General features: G+C 34.7%; 1 protein-coding gene and 1 non-coding gene across 5 annotated transcripts in view; both read left to right on the top strand.

Moving 5' to 3' along the window:
* LOC132133354 (serine/threonine-protein kinase BRSK2-like) overlaps positions 1-16,259 on the top strand; it is a 209,140-nt gene that overhangs the window by 76,523 nt on the left and 116,358 nt on the right. The gene's annotated exons all lie outside the window — the stretch shown is intronic.
* trnag-gcc (transfer RNA glycine (anticodon GCC)) lies at positions 2,509-2,579 on the top strand. The gene has a single exon. It is a non-coding gene; the product is annotated as a tRNA-Gly (tRNA).

The following is a 16,259-nucleotide window of genomic DNA, read 5'->3' as shown; positions in this document are numbered from 1 at the left end:
AAGGGTCATTTAAAATGGACTGTGGCTAAGTGGAAAACTGTTCTGTGGTCTGCCGAATCAAAATTTGAAATTCTTTTTGGAAAACTGGGACGCCATGTCATCTGGACTAAAGATGACAAGGACAACCCAAGTTGTTATCAGCGCTCAGTTCAGAAGCCTGCATCTCTGATGGTATGGGGTTGCATGAGTGCATGTGGCATGGGCCTTACACATCTGGAAATGCATCATCAATGCTGAAAGGTATATCCAAGTTCTAGAACAACATATGCTCCCATCCAGACGTCGTCTCTTTCAGGGAAGACCTTGCATTTTCCAACATGACAATGCCAGACCACATACTGCATCAATTACAACATCATGGCTGCGTAGAAGAAGGATCCGAGTATTGAAATGGCCAGCCTGCAGTCCAGATCTTTCACCCATAAAGCCCTTTCACACATACAGACTTTTCCAGAAAATTATCGGTAAATTGCCGTAAAGAGATCATGTGTGAACAGGATCTTTTCAAAAATACCAGTAAATACGTTCCGGCAATTTACTGGTATGAGAAGTTGTAACATTACCAGTAAATAGCCGGAATTCTGCTGTGTGTGAACGCAGAAGGAAAATTACCGGTATGAGCACGTACGAGTTCAGAACGCGGTGACGTAAGAATTCTACTCCCGGCCAATCATAACAATGTGATGCATTCACGCACTGTTTAAGAAAATAAAATAAATGTTATCCAACTGAAGCGACAGTGAAATTAAAGCGCTTCTCCTTATCCGGGTGGATGAAGAAATTTGTCGTCATCTGAGAGGAACTGTTAGGGATGCAATAACTTCCACTTGCAATGCATTCACAGGACAAAGTCAGGTCATCAATAAACTGAAAACATTGTGTATTAATTAAAAAAAATAAATAAACGACCATCACAAATGAAGTAGTAGTGGAAGTATTTCTTGTTCCTATTATGTCTTTTGTCAATTTATTTGGGGATCCTGCTACTCCACAAATTCTGTAGCTCTAAACCAGTGGATCTCAACCCGCGGCACATCATGAAATCACATGCGGCCCACCATGCCGAACACAATTAATAAAAATAACAACTTATTTTAGTTTTTACATAGGGAAAAACACACAGGGTAGCCTACAAACGAGAAGTCGGAACAGTGAAGAAGAGTGCTGGACATTCGGCATCAACTTTCGGTTTGCCCCGCAACTCACTTGAAGATGTTCAGCCCGTCTTTTTTCCCTATTCTGCCAAAACAGCTTATACTGTTTCAGCTATTAAAATAGTTCAGTTTTTTATGTTTGGAGTAGTTTTTGATCGTTAAACAGGCCTATAAGTTTTGTTTTTAAAGCAACAAGCGGCCAGCACAGAGAGATAGAGTTGATCTATGTTTGATCAGTTTAGCCTTCTAAAATCATCACAAATTGTCTAAAATAAAATCTAAAGATATAAAACAGTTCAAGCATGTAACAATGTTTTAACGTTAAACCCAGACACGTGCGTTATATCGAATTTTTTGAGCGGAGAGTGCAAGATAAAGCACGCTTTTTTGGGACATATAGGTGCCAGCGCAATCATAATATAAAATAAGTAAATATAAAATAAAGAAAATAAACATGCTTTCTGCCGTCTCGTCTGGAACATGAGCGCTAACAAAAATAAAGCGAGACTCAGCGAATACATTCCTCACAGACATGATAAATATATCTATAGAAAGCTTTAAATTACTACTTAACGAAATAATAAAAACAAACAACAAAAAATCTCAATACAATCATAATCCGTATAGAAGGCGCGTCTAATGAGGAGATGACGAGTCAGGCAACTTCATCCTTGGGACACAGACTCAGAAAACACTAGTTTATTAGTAAATAATTAAAATATATTTTTTCTATTTCCCTCTCTCACATTCGTGGTAATTACTTTTTTCCGGTGCTTTGCGACATCTTTTGAACTCAATATGAACGCAGAACTGTTTATCTGCGCTGATAGACTATTTGATATGAATTTGCATCAGCATAGTCTACATTTGTGAACGCACCTCTTCTGCGATATCGCGCGTCTTACAGACTGCAATTTACAATCGCAACTTCATTGTGCTGTTACTCCTTTCAAGACGAATTTCACTAAATTGGTCAGCTCCCAACAGCATCAGGTGTTTTATTAATGGTGAGTATAATTATTTAAACCATTCGTCTATTACGATGTCTCCATAACAAAAGCAGTTGCATGAATACTAAAGTTTGAAACAAAAATGAAACCATCAACAGAAATACTGACCACGTATTAAGCTCCATGTTTAAAAATACAAGCGCAGCTGTTTAAAGTTTATTGACGTCACAGAATTTACCGGTATTTTGGAATGGATGTGTGAATGGTGCTTTTCTGAAAAAAAGATGGAATGCCATTGACTGTGTGAACAGCGCATTTTTGAATTTACCGGTAAAGTCGTTCCGGTAATTTTACGGCAATTTACTGGTATTACTGTGTGAAAGAGGCTATAGAAAACATTTGGAGCAATGGTGGTTCAGTGGTAGAATTCTCGCCTGCCACGCGGGAGACCCGGGTCCGATTCCCGGCCAATGCAGCAGCTTTTCCTATAGGGGTGGTGTTGGCGCAGTGGATAAGACACATGCCTTTGGTGTGAGAGACCCAGGTTCGAATCCACTGTGAGACACCAATGTGTCCCTGAGCAAGACACTTAACCCCTAGTTGCTCCAGAGGTGTGCGACCTCTGACATATATAGCAATTGTAAGTCGCTTTGGATAAAAGCGTCAGCTAAATGAATAAATGTAAATGTAATCATAAAGAGGAAGATGTGACAAAGAAGACCTAAGACAGTTGATCAACTAGAAGCCTGTATTAGTCAAGAATGGGACAACATTCCTATTCCTAAACTTGAGCAACTTGTCTCCTCAGTCCCCAGACGTTTGCAGACTGTTATAAAAGGAAGAGGGGATGCCACACAGTGGTAAACATGGACTTGTCCCAACTTTTTTGAGATGTGTTGATGCCATGAAATTTAAAATCAACTTATTTTTCCCTTAAAATTATACATTTTCTCAGTTTAAACATTTGATACATTTAATAAAATATTTTAATGTGAAACTTCCACATCATTGCATTCTATTTTTATTAACATTTTGTACAGTGTCCCAACTTTTTTGGAATCGGTATTATATTAATTATATTATATTATATTATATTATATTATATTATATTATATTATATTATATTATATTATATTATATTATATTATATTATATTATATTATATTATATTATATTATATTATATTATATTATATTATATTATATTATATTATATTATATTATATTATATTATATTATATTATATTATATTATATTATATAAAGCTCCAGGTAAAGTTTCTCTTCAGACGTGAGGGTTGCACACAGTTTGACTCTGTCATAATAAGGACAGCTGTCCTGCCGCAGAGAGCAATTACAACACATCTGCCCATTCTGATCCAGCGCTCATCCATCATGTGAAAGTCAGGGGCTGCGCCGTTCACCGGGAGCCAAATAACCTGCTTCACCTGAGTTCCTCTGTGATCAGTCTCCGTCATTCTCTGCTGAGGAGCATCAGACCTCGTTTAACAGTGCAGATGCTCTGAAAACCTTTGATTCCTGGGTTAGACACACAAAACATCAGCGGTTTAGATCAGCCATTCCCAAACACTACAGACCTGTTTCACCTTAAAATAAAATCATTAACTCAATGAAACACTAACCTTCTACCACAAAACACCTGGAAGAGAAGTTTTGAATATGCCTTTTATTTTTTATTTTAATATACAGTATATTACATATTAAATATTATTTAATTATATTACGCATGTATATGTATAAATATATATATATACTCCATACAGTGACTTCATCAGGAAGAGTGTAAAATATAAGTGTAAATGCAATTATAAAAAATGAAATGCCATTTAATTCAGTACATTTCTTTGTAAAGTGCAGTTCATGCGAGGATCTTGGTCGTAGAGCTGTAATTATTTACAACAGCTTTGTAGGGATTGTAGAAAGGTTTGGAAAAATTGCTATTAGGGAAAATCCTTTTGATTCGTGTATCTTTCCAGATTTCAACCCAGTCATCTTGTTTTAACGTGACTATTATCTAATACCTTTGCAGGAGTCTACAGGTTTAAGCACTGTTAACCTTTAATAAGCATTACAAGTATTATAAGCATTATTAACGAACTGGTAGAACTAGTAGAAAATTTGACACTAATGATTAACAGTAACTAGCATGATAATCTATTATACCAATATAGGTATTGACAAAAGTCTTTTGAAACTGTATTCCATGCACTGTGTGTGTGTGTGTGTGTGTGTGTGTGTGTGTGTATGTATGTATTTATATATGTGTAACTGTGTAAATTATTTTTTGTTATGGTCAATAAATGTTATTAAATCCAATAGTATAAATATATACTGTTTTGGGTGTGTTTTTTTAAGCATTCAAAATAAAGCGTTTTTTTAATGGAGATCAAAAGAAAAGAATGTATTGTAAAAACAAACAGCCAAACAAACAATAAAGAAAACAAATATAGTGTAAATAAATAAATAGTACATTTCAAATAAGATATATGTATATATAAATATTATACTCCCTATACTAGGGTTATTTCAGTATTATTGACATTCTATTATATATATATATATGGAAAAAAATGTATTTTGCCTTTTCACATTATTTTTAGTTTTAATGTAATATTTTTTTATGTTTTTGTCATTTAAAAAAAAATCTTCTTAAATATGCTTATTTTTTTATAATTTGTTTGTGTTTATTTTAGTGTATTTAGTTTTAATTATTTTAGTATTTCACATTAAACTCAATGAAAATGAGAAATGTTGTCTTGGCAAGTACCTTTCTCTCTCTCTCTCTGTCTCTAAATTATGGTTTTAGATTTAGTATTAATTAACTTTAATAACCCTGCTCTTAAAGGTACAATTTGTAAGACATTTGCAGTAAAATATCAAAAAACCACTAGGCTAGTGTTATATATTTCGTCCAGCTGATTACTAACAATATCTCTAATGTTTTCAACTACTTCAACAGTGACACGGGGCTGTGCAGTCGCCTGTCAATGATGTTAGTTCCCCTCTGTTACCGCCTTTACTGACGTAGGAACCACATGACAACAGTTTGTGGACAAATGTGTAAGTAGCTTTGCGACAAACTTCAACTAGAAAGAGATGCCGATCTCGCTTGTGTTTTACTCGACAGGTGAGTTGTTTTGATTCGTATCTTTACAGAAAACATATGCTATTATAATGATCAACAATATTAGTATTATGGGGCATACACGCAAAACGCGGGGCATTGCGTCTCTAGAACCGCGCGAGGACGCATCTGATCCATAGTCTGATCATGTCTTTGCATTGACTTTGTAAGTAATCTACTCGTGCAAATTGTTGAACTCGCGTTAAATCTATGATTTATCTTTCCGTCTGATTGATGGCCGTCAGCAGTTGGGTCGAAGACAACAAATCCCATAATTTCACGCTCCTTCTTAGCGTCATCAAACCACACGATTGTTATTGTTTTGGTAGTGCGCCCTCTAGTGGCAGGTCCTACAACCTGTAGGACATTTAACTGCTAGCCCTCGTAAAAAAAAAAAAAAAAAAAAAAAACTTTAAAAACCTTTTTTTTTTAAATTACAATTATTGTTCATTAAATGTATAAACTTACAGTAAAAGTTCAACAAAAGAGTAATTTTCAATACAGTATATTTGTATAATTTACATGTGTGTAAATGCATGACATCATAACATTTATAGAACTGTCTGTTAGCCAGCAGGACGCATCACTGAAGGATTATGTTAAGAATGGAAAAGCAGTCGAAACTAACTATTATGAATAACACTTTTATTAAATGGAAAAGGGTCCTTGCCACAAAATTCTGGCTTTTGTCTGTAGCTAATGATAAAATTCTAGCTTGATAAAGCATGAGTTATTTGTGCTTGTGTGTGTGTGCGATCTGCATTAGTACAAGTCATTGGTTTGCTGGCATCCTTTCACAATACATTTGCAGGTGTTTTGATTGCAATTATGTATTCAAGAAACCCCAATTATATTTGAATAATTATATATTGTCCCTCGATTTGCATAAAAGGGGCAATTGTTAATAAAAAAAGAGGAAATTAATGTTTTTTTCTTAATTTCATCCATTTTCCAATTTCCTAAACAAGCAGAGTGGCACAAACAAAAGGAGGGATGGCTGAAATGCATTTCAAGTGTGAAGGCAAATTCTGAAGCCTCTGTTTTTCCATTCAGACATTAATGCAGAGCTCCAGCTAAAGGCCTCGTGTCTGTCTTTGAAGCGTCTCTGTGTGCTTCTGCTGTGGTTTAAACAGAGGTGGGTAGAGTACCCAAAAACTGTACTCAAGTAAAAGTAAAAGTACTTCTAGAAATATTTACTCAAGTAAAAGTAAAAGTACTAGTCTTGAATAGTTACTTGAGTAAGAGTAAAAGAGTATTGGATAAAAAAATCTACTCAAGTAGTTAGTTACTAGTTACTTTGGGTCATATATACTGAGCCTATTTTTATTTAGATATATAGATAAAATGTATGTAATGTATGTGTGTGTGTATAAATGTATATATTTCATCAGCCTTTACTCCAATTTATGTAATTTATTATAAAACCCTGTCTGTTTACTTAAGTAACAGATATAGGTGTCATGCCATAACATATTTTTAATACGACTGACTTTATATTAAATGTGAATTTAACATTGAAAGTTAATGTGATATAAATATTGCTACTAATCTTTCATTGTTCAGAAAGAGAGCAAATAACATTTACATTATTAAAGATAATTTTCACTGACAGTCTAGATTTCAATCACTCTCAGAAACTCCCATTAAAATCACTGAAACTGTTAACACTGTGAAATCAATATCTTAATTAAAGATTCGTACACACAACTGCACTTTGTTGTTTCTGACGAGAGAATTCGCCAGAAAGAGGTCTCCAGTCAGTGAGCGAGTGAAGGAAGCACCGGCATTTTAGCGATGACTCATCTGAACACCTCTGATTGGCCAATGCTTTAATAAGCCCAAAAGAATCATGTGTGATTGGTTATAATGCGCAGCGCTGTATAAACGCATCTATCTCTGGCTCAGCGCCAGCAAGCAATCACAGATCTGAATTTAGCAGCTGGACTTGCTGAACGTACTCGCACCGGTGTGACTGTATTAAAATTAATAAAATCTTAATCGGCTATTTTTTGTCTTTTGGAAGCTGCATTCAACTTGACTCCCCTCTGTTATAAGCCACACACGTACAACAAACTAATGTCACAGTGGTATCGTGTACTGTAGCTAATCGAATGTAGCCCAAGTTATTACCTGTTGAACAGTAGACAGCACACGCAGTGTTCATCTAATAAGGATCTCCATCGCAAGCAAATAATATCCTTTGCAGATTTGCTTTCAATTCAGTGCAGTTCCAGCCACGTTTTCAACGCTGCTGATGTTCTTAAACATTACAACTCCGAGTGAATCGCTTCAGACGCTCAGCGCGTGCGGCAGGGAACTGAACGACTCATTCAAACTGATTCATGAACCAATTCACTCGTTTGCCAATTGGTTTGATCAAGCCTTTGAACAGAATTGACTCAAAAGAATGAATCATTCGCGAATGGGCATCGCTCATTGCCCAGAGAAAAGTAGACGGCGCGTTTGGAATAAACTGAAGCATTTATAACATTTATTGCATTAAGATAAAGTAACGAGAGGAGCGTCGCCCATAGTAACGAAGTAAAAGCACAGATTTTTCCCAAAAAATTTACTCAAGTAAGAGTATAAAGTACCCATCTTTAAATATACTCCGAAAAGTATTAGTTACCCCAAAAAATTACTCAAGTAAATGTAACGAAGTAAATGTAACTCGTTACTACCCACCTCTGGGTTTATAGCCTCTCTGCTGGAGTGGACAGCGCTGAGGAGCTCAAACTGTTTGAGTGCTGCTCTTCTGCCTCTCTCAACCTGATGTCAGTGTGTCCCATTTACAGTAATCACACTCTCTGTGAGGCTGCACACAAAGCTCGCCTTCTCAAGCCTCCATTTCATGTGTAGATGACAGAGATGGAGTGTGTATAGGGCCCTTTATGACAGGAATGAGCTTTGCGACCATAATGGTGATGATGATGGTGATTATGAATGTTATTATCTTTTTGCAATCAATTGTTCCAAAACTATTCTGTGTCAGGTGAGTGTTGAGCAGAAAGCTTATCAATGAGCAGTAACTTTATCAGTGAGCATGCCAAACATGACCAGCTGAGTCAAAAAACTTACTGGTTGATTGGATTAAATGGCTGGCATGTCCAAAAAAAAAAAAAATTGTTTTGTTTAAAAAAACATATACATTTACAGGTGCATCTCAATAAATTAGAATGTCGTGGAAAAGTTCATTGATTAATTTAACTCAAATTGTGAAACTCGTGTATTAAATTAAACAAATTAGAATACTCCATAAGACCAAAAAAAAAAAAAAAAGATGTTCCATAATTGTTTACTATCTTTATTCTGTGGAGCACGAAAGAAGATATTTTGAAGAATGTTTCAGCTGGTTTTGTCAGTATAAAACAGTAGAGTCCAAAACAGTACAGTATGTGGGTTTCCATTACAGATTTGCGCAAAACATTTACAATATTTTATAAATGTAAATGTAATTTTAATAAGTTTAATTCAAAAAACCATTGCAAAATGTGGGCATTTCAATTAATCGATGTTATGCGACTAAAATATATATATATTTTTTTCTCGCGATAAGTTATGAAGAACGATGTTGATAGTTTAACATATATTGCAGCCAACACACTAGCCATTATTTTTTAAGCGAAGGAGACGTAGATGTGAAAAAAGTTTAGCATATTTTACAAAAATACACAATAATATTCCTTTTCTTAATTGCCTGAAAATCCACCCTATGCCAGTGTTAGAACGTTTTTTTGCAATTTATGAGAGTTTTTGCTAAATTGACGTGTTTCCATTGGCCGTATTTTCAATTCACTATTTCAGTTTGTGCAACTTGAAGGTTAGTTGAAAGGCAACTAATGTAGCAACAGACTTGGTTTTCATTGTATAAAACTAAACAAAATGAAACGAAACAAAGCAAATCACACGAAACAACACACAAAATAACATGCAAAACACAAAAAACACAAATAACAAAAACTAAACAAAACAAAAACAAACAAAGTAACATCAAACTTATTAACAGTGTAACAAGTAAAATGTTTATACATCCCTTACTCAGAAGCAAGTTCGAATTATTATCAATACAGCGCGCTAGCCAGTCGCATTCATGCAACACCGGAAAACACAAAACAAACATTCAATAACCGAAAAAATAAATAGATTGTGCATTGTTTGGCACAGTCAGAGGTGGAAAGTAACGAATTACATTTACTCGCGTTACTGTAATTGAGTAGCTTTTTTGTGTACTTCTACTTTTTTAAGTATTTTTTTAATCTGTAATTTTACTTTTACTTAAGTATATTTTGTTTGAAGTATTGTACTTCGCTACATTTTAAAACACATTAATTACTGAGTAAAAAAAAAAATCGCTCCCTGGAAGGTATGGCAAACTGGCGCTAAAATCACAAGAAAGATGCAGACGGACAAAACAGGCGTTAGTGGTGCAGACACCGCTGAAAACGAAACCCCGTCATATTCTGAAGTTGAACTCAAGGAAATGAAGTGAACCCCTGGCCATATGTATGCTCTATTATGCTGTGTATGCTGTGCTTGCCAAGGGAGACCAAACTAGCAGTTTATAAAATCTCGACAAGACATCAACCCCACGTAAGCATATAGAGGTGAGCTAAATAATTGCGTCATTGCATTGGTGGTTAAAATGATGCTTTGACATTTTAGCAAGAGGTTTTGCACAACTTAGCCAAAAAGACTGGTGCGGAGTGTGCGATATATATTGTCTGCGATAATATCATAATTGTTGTTTTAATGATGTACGCGCGCATTTAGAGTGTTCTTTCACTGTGTGATTCAGTCTGTTGAAATGCATTTAGAATGTATATATATGAATATATATATAGATCAGTGGGGATTTCTTTAAGACTGCAAGGGAAGCTCAGCTTCCCCTCTAATGTAAAAAAAACCCAACGGTCAAATATGTACTATTGTGTATTATGTATTGTGTTAATCAGCTACATGTCGGCTGACTCGATTTTCTTCTCATACATTCCCGTAGCGTCACAGTGCATTTCCCTGTTGAAGCCGAGCGTCCATTGACTTCGATGGGGCTGCTTTGAACAGTTTTTTTCAGTGCTCCGAAGCTAGACGGTCATTGGATAAATGCTGCGATTATGTCCCGCCCACGGACGCTCAGCGTCTCTGGAGGTGAATGAGGACTGGGCTTCCGCGTGATGATTGGAGGATCTGTCGATCTCCTTTTGACTGACAGCGATCTGCACCATAAGAAGTCGGCGAAGCTGTTTCACGCTCAGTCCCATGATCGCGGATTTCTCAAGTGTATTCGAAAGACAAACTGCGGCAATATTTCTTGATATTTGTAAAATGCAGAACCACCACAAAATTAAATTGGTAACTAAGACAGATTGAAAATGTGCGCGCGCACACACACACACACACACACACACACACACACACACTATAGCCATCTAGTGGTTAAAGTGATTTATTACAAATTTTAAACTGAATTTCCCCAAAAATGGGCAAAAATCTTACATTAAACCTTATAAAATTATCCATGGTATCCCCATGTATGAAAGTTAGAAATCTGGGTCTTTTATCAAGTGAATTTTACCTGAAATGCTTTTTTCTTTTTTTGTAAAAAAAAAAAAAGCCTATTTAAATAAATATTTATTTATTTATAGAAATGTAAAAGATTTAAATCCTCCAAAAACTGTACAAAGTTTAGTAAAAACATAAATTAACAGAGTAAAATTATATTTGTAAAAAATTTAAATATTTTACTATTACAAAATGAAATGTTATTGTCTGGGGTCAAAAAGACCCCGAGTGTCACTACAAATGAAGACCATCAGAGGGTTATAATGTAGGCCGAAAATGAGCTTCCCCTCTTTGAAAGACCAGCAGCCGCCACTGATATATATATATATATATATATATATTTTATTTTATTTTATTTTTTATTTTATTTTTTTACAACAGGACAGTAAACTAAGAGACTTGCGTTTTAGACACCATATTGCCATTGTTTTTGCTCTATTTCTACAACAAAAATTTATTCCAAACACAGCCACCAAAGCAAAATTTTGCATCTCTGAGCAACATGACAGTGTTTCGTTTCTGAATGAATCAACTGTTTAAATGATTCGGTTCAATCGCAATGACTCACTTATTAACAGTGACTTGCTGACACATACTGTCCATTTTAATTTCACATTTAAAGTATCTTTTGATTTTTTTTTTTTTTATAATTAAGTTTTTATAATTTCAAATGAGTATTCAACATTTTATGTCTGGCATATCAAAACATTATTCATGCATTTGTAACTGCAGGTTAAATGCATTCTTGTCCTGCACTAAACAGTGTAATACATCTAAATGCCACGTCCGATGAAGCTTTTGCATTTCCTCTGTATTGAAAAGATGAGTTTGTTGATACTGATTTGCCAGATAACAGCCCAAATGTTTTATTATTCTAAATAACTGATTCCTTTAATTAAAAACAACTAGTTTGAGATTAATAGACCTATCCCAGGGGTGTCAAACTCAGTTCCTGGAGGGCCATAGCCCTAACCCTGCTCCAGCACACATATCATGTAGTTTTCAAATAAACCTAAATGATTAGATTAGCTGGATCAGGTGTGTTTAATTAGGGTTAAATCTAAACTGTGCAGTACTGTGGCCCTCCAGGAACTGAGTTTGACAACCTTGGCCTGTCCCATTTTGACTCCCTCCCACTGTTAAAATGTAACTAAGTAATTTTTACTCTGAGTAAATTTTAAATGAGCTACTTTTTACTTTTACTTGAGTGGATTTTTTAGACTGGTACTTTTACTTGTACTTAAGTAAAATTTCATTAATGTAATGGTACTTTTACTTGAGTAGAATATTTTTGTACTCTTTCCACCTCTGGGCACAGTACACAAAACAATTTTGAGGTTGAGGAAATTATGGCAGTTTTGATTTGTGTGTGAACTATCACTTTAAGAACATTATTCACACAAATGGGATGCACTTGAAGAGTTCTGTCCCTTTGATGATATGATATGATGATATAGCACGTTATTGTCAGACATTTTTTCTTGCATCACAGTATTTTTTTTTTACAACAATTGACATCCTTTAAATAACAACATTCATTCACACAAGAACAAAACACATTATACCTTACACCTATAGAACTACACCATGTTCACAATACTCTTGATTTTTTATTAAGTTTCTCATTCAACTCTAGGTTTGCCTGATGCACAAAAGAATGGGAGCACAGGATATCAGAGTAAACTGCTTCTTATTTAGATCACACTGGCATTCCTCTGCCATATTCTTCTCTATATTACAATAAAATTAAATTAAAATTAAATTAAATTTATGAATTTAGCAGACGACTTACAGTGCATTCAGGCTATCAATTTTTACCTATCATGTGTTCCCGGGGAATCAAACCCACAACCTTGCGCTTGATAGCGCAATGCTCTACCAACTGAGCTACAGGAACACTAAAATGATTTACAACATGCAATTATAGAACATTTCATTAACTTATGCACATTTATCTTACAGTATGTGTAATGATGATTTTTACAGCTGTTAAAAATGTCCTGTTTTATATATAAATAAATTAGGCATTAAAATGGTATTTCTTCATTGTTGGTAGGTTTGATGGCTGGTTAAAAGATTGTTTGGAGAGTTAAATGAATCAGTGGTTATTTTGTTGGTTGGATACATATTATTATGATTGGTTGGTTTATATATTAGATTGATTAAATGTATTTTTCTATTGATAAATCTGGTTCTAGAGGGAGAATCTGGAGAAATGAAATGGGAAACAAGGAAGGAGAGATGATGGTTGAAGTGCAAATGAATGTTTTTAACCTTATTGCAAGCGTTTCTGCATATCAAGGGTTAATATACTGTAGCAGCAGCTAAACAAGTTCTTTACACTCTTGCATATTATATTTCACAGAGAAGAGCTTTTGACATTTTTCAGTGCCTCACATAATGATGAGCTAATTAGTGTTTGTATTATGAGTGCTGTCAAAATTCTTGGTTTAGTTTTTTGAAAGTGTTTTATTTCCAGAGCAAGATTGTCAAGGCTGTGTCGATCTTCAAAGACTAAACGAATCAGGACAAATAGTTACTGAAAAAAATAAATAGACAGACATCTTTAGTCCGGTGACAATAAATGTATGAATGATATGATGTGTATGAATGTGTCATGTATGAGACTCTAAACGAGGGGGAATCCCTTAAAAAACACACTAGTATTGGTTTTAAGTCAGTTATTTCTATGTTTTGCTGTAGTGTGTCAGGAGGAAATATCAGTTTACATTTCCAAACAGTTCTTCTGGATTGAGTCTGTCTCAATTTGTTCTGTTTCTTCATGTTATTCCAGACAAACTGGATGATGGTGAGATCAGATCTCTGTGTGGAGCACTGGCTGCTGTCAGACTCCTTGTGCATACAAAAATCTCACTGGATTATTACATTTAATGGCAAAAATAATGTTTAGAAATGTAAACTGATATTTCTCACTGACACACTACAGACAAATATAGTAATAAGTGATATAGTAATAATCTTAGTAGTTCGATGTTGATCTGTTGATAGTGTTGTATGACTACAATGTGACATTATATAATGATATTTTGTTTCCTTTTCTTTCTGTGCTCGCCTGGATTGAATCTATGAATGATTGTTTCACGTCCATCATCACAAACAGGTAAGATAGTCGTCAGCAGTGTGTGTGTGTGTGTGTGTGTGTGTGTGTGTGGTGCTGTTGAATACTGAGGGAACCCCGTGTGCCGTTCTCTTGAGTTGTGTCAGTGAGTGAAGGTGCTGACAGGTGGTTAACTACACTCCCTCTCACATGTCAGGAGGAGTTTAAGCCTCTGCAGTGTGGACAGTGATCCAATTATGTTTATCCATGACTTTTAGCCATCATTTGAACATGTGAACTACTGTATAATCTTACTATGGGAAGTATTGTTATGCAGTTAATTTTCACAGAAGAGAGAATCTAGGAATCAAAGTCAAGTCTCGTGCTTAAACCCTCTTATAGTAGCTAACAAGCTGAATATGTTAAGCAGTTTCCATCCGATTATCAGAGCATGTGAAACATATTTTGATGTTTGCGTTGTGTGGATTAGAGAGTTTGGGGTCTGGAAATTGTTAAATCCATGTGTATACAGTATGAATGTTTTTGTTTATTCCTTTTGAGATTATATTATATTTTATATTATTTCATATATTTTATATTCTGTTGTTATCTAATTAAAAAGCACTTTTCAACGTATATGAATAACAATAATTAATTAAATGTCATTAAAAAAAGAAAAAAATCTGCTGCACAGAGACAGAGACAGACACTGATCTGTATATGACTGGATCGCTCATCGCGTTCTGAACTGTTAACAGACAGTGAAACCACCGGAAGTGTTTGAGCCGCCATTTGACTATTTACTCTATTAGCTGTGTTTACATGGACCCTACTTATCCGATTGTAATAGGACTAATCAGAATAAAAAAGCCACATGTAAACAGGTCAATCAGATTGAATTGGCCAGATCCGACTAAACATTTGATCGGATTGTAAGGGGTGGTTTGTTCCTTTTGTAATCCGAGCGAGAGAACATGTTAACACTTGATCGAATTGAAAACCGACACTGGAAAGTACCGTGCATGCGCAGTGACGTAGAAATAGCGTAATGACGTATGACGCGTGGAATGAGCTGTTCCTTCACTCAGCGTCTGTGAAGTGGAGCAGGACAACATCCTTGTTTAAGACCCTCATCAACAGACGAGTAGTTTTGGGTGTGGGAAAGGGCACTTTTAATTTTAACATTTTGTTTTTTTAAGTAAGCAGCACTGCACAACAGTTCATGTCGCCTAATTAGAACCCGAAGTAGATACCGGTAAATATCACATGTGCTTTTTAAAGTAGTATGCGACAACAGCGGGAAACTCTGTATATTCATGCAGTGTGCACTTTTCAAAAGAGTAAATCTGATCAAAAGCATATAAACATATAAATATATCATATACATTTGTATATAAACCCGATCAATTTATTTAACGTTCATGTAAATACTACGTTCAGATTCATCAATCAGAATGCATTAATTCCGATGCAAGTAAAAAGTTTCCATGTAAACCTGTTTCCGCTGACCTAAAATCACCTGATCTGAAGCAAATCAGTCAAACGGGATTCGTTTTTATGTTATGTAAAGTCATTTTTACTTCAGATGTTATCTGAAATGTGTTTTTGGGCAGGATAACCGATATATTTAAATCGTTTTGGTGTGTGTCTCTGCTACTGCTGACACCGCTAACTGATCAAACACAAAATATAGCCTATTTCTTTATGTACCTAATTATTCAGGAATTATTAAACATGAATGCATTAGTATCAGAAATTGATTTGAATATACAATGAAAAATAAAATACCCTCTCTTACTATATTGTTCTATACTGAAACGAAAAGCTTAACTTACCATCTTGAAATTAAGCTTCATGTCCGTACTGTAAGTAGTCAGTTATTTCTCTGAATAAATTATGATGTGTATATTTTTACTGTCCTGATTGAGCAAGATCTATTTCAGACTCTCCAAAATCACGCAAATGTTTACTAGCATTACCGTTTCCATGTAAAATGTTGTATACTGAATTAATAATTAATTTAACCACCGTTTAAATCATTACCTGCTTCAAAATGAATGCTGTTAATGAAATCATTTTTGAAACATTTGCAGTTAGCGCCTACTGTACGAATAAAAACACTATAACAAAATTATATAAACAATGAATAACTGTACAAGGTGAAAAAAAGGTAGGCTATGTATACAAAGCATACTGAGCACTTTATCATTTGTATATATATACATATATATTTATCATATATATGTTGAGTGTTGAGTTCGTGTTTGTCTGATGTTTATCATGTTGATGATGCTTGCTACTGTAATGAACGTTGTTTTTTTTATAAGTAGGGAAAATTCCCGACATTAAAAAAAATAACCGTTTATGTGCCTAGGGTTTTTGCATTGTAAGAATG

This window comes from Carassius carassius, chromosome 50 (genome assembly GCF_963082965.1).
Source record: "Carassius carassius chromosome 50, fCarCar2.1, whole genome shotgun sequence".
Classification (NCBI taxonomy): domain Eukaryota; kingdom Metazoa; phylum Chordata; class Actinopteri; order Cypriniformes; family Cyprinidae; genus Carassius; species Carassius carassius.
The sequence above is the reverse complement of the archived record's forward strand: the minus strand, read 5'-3'. Positions and strand labels throughout refer to the sequence as shown.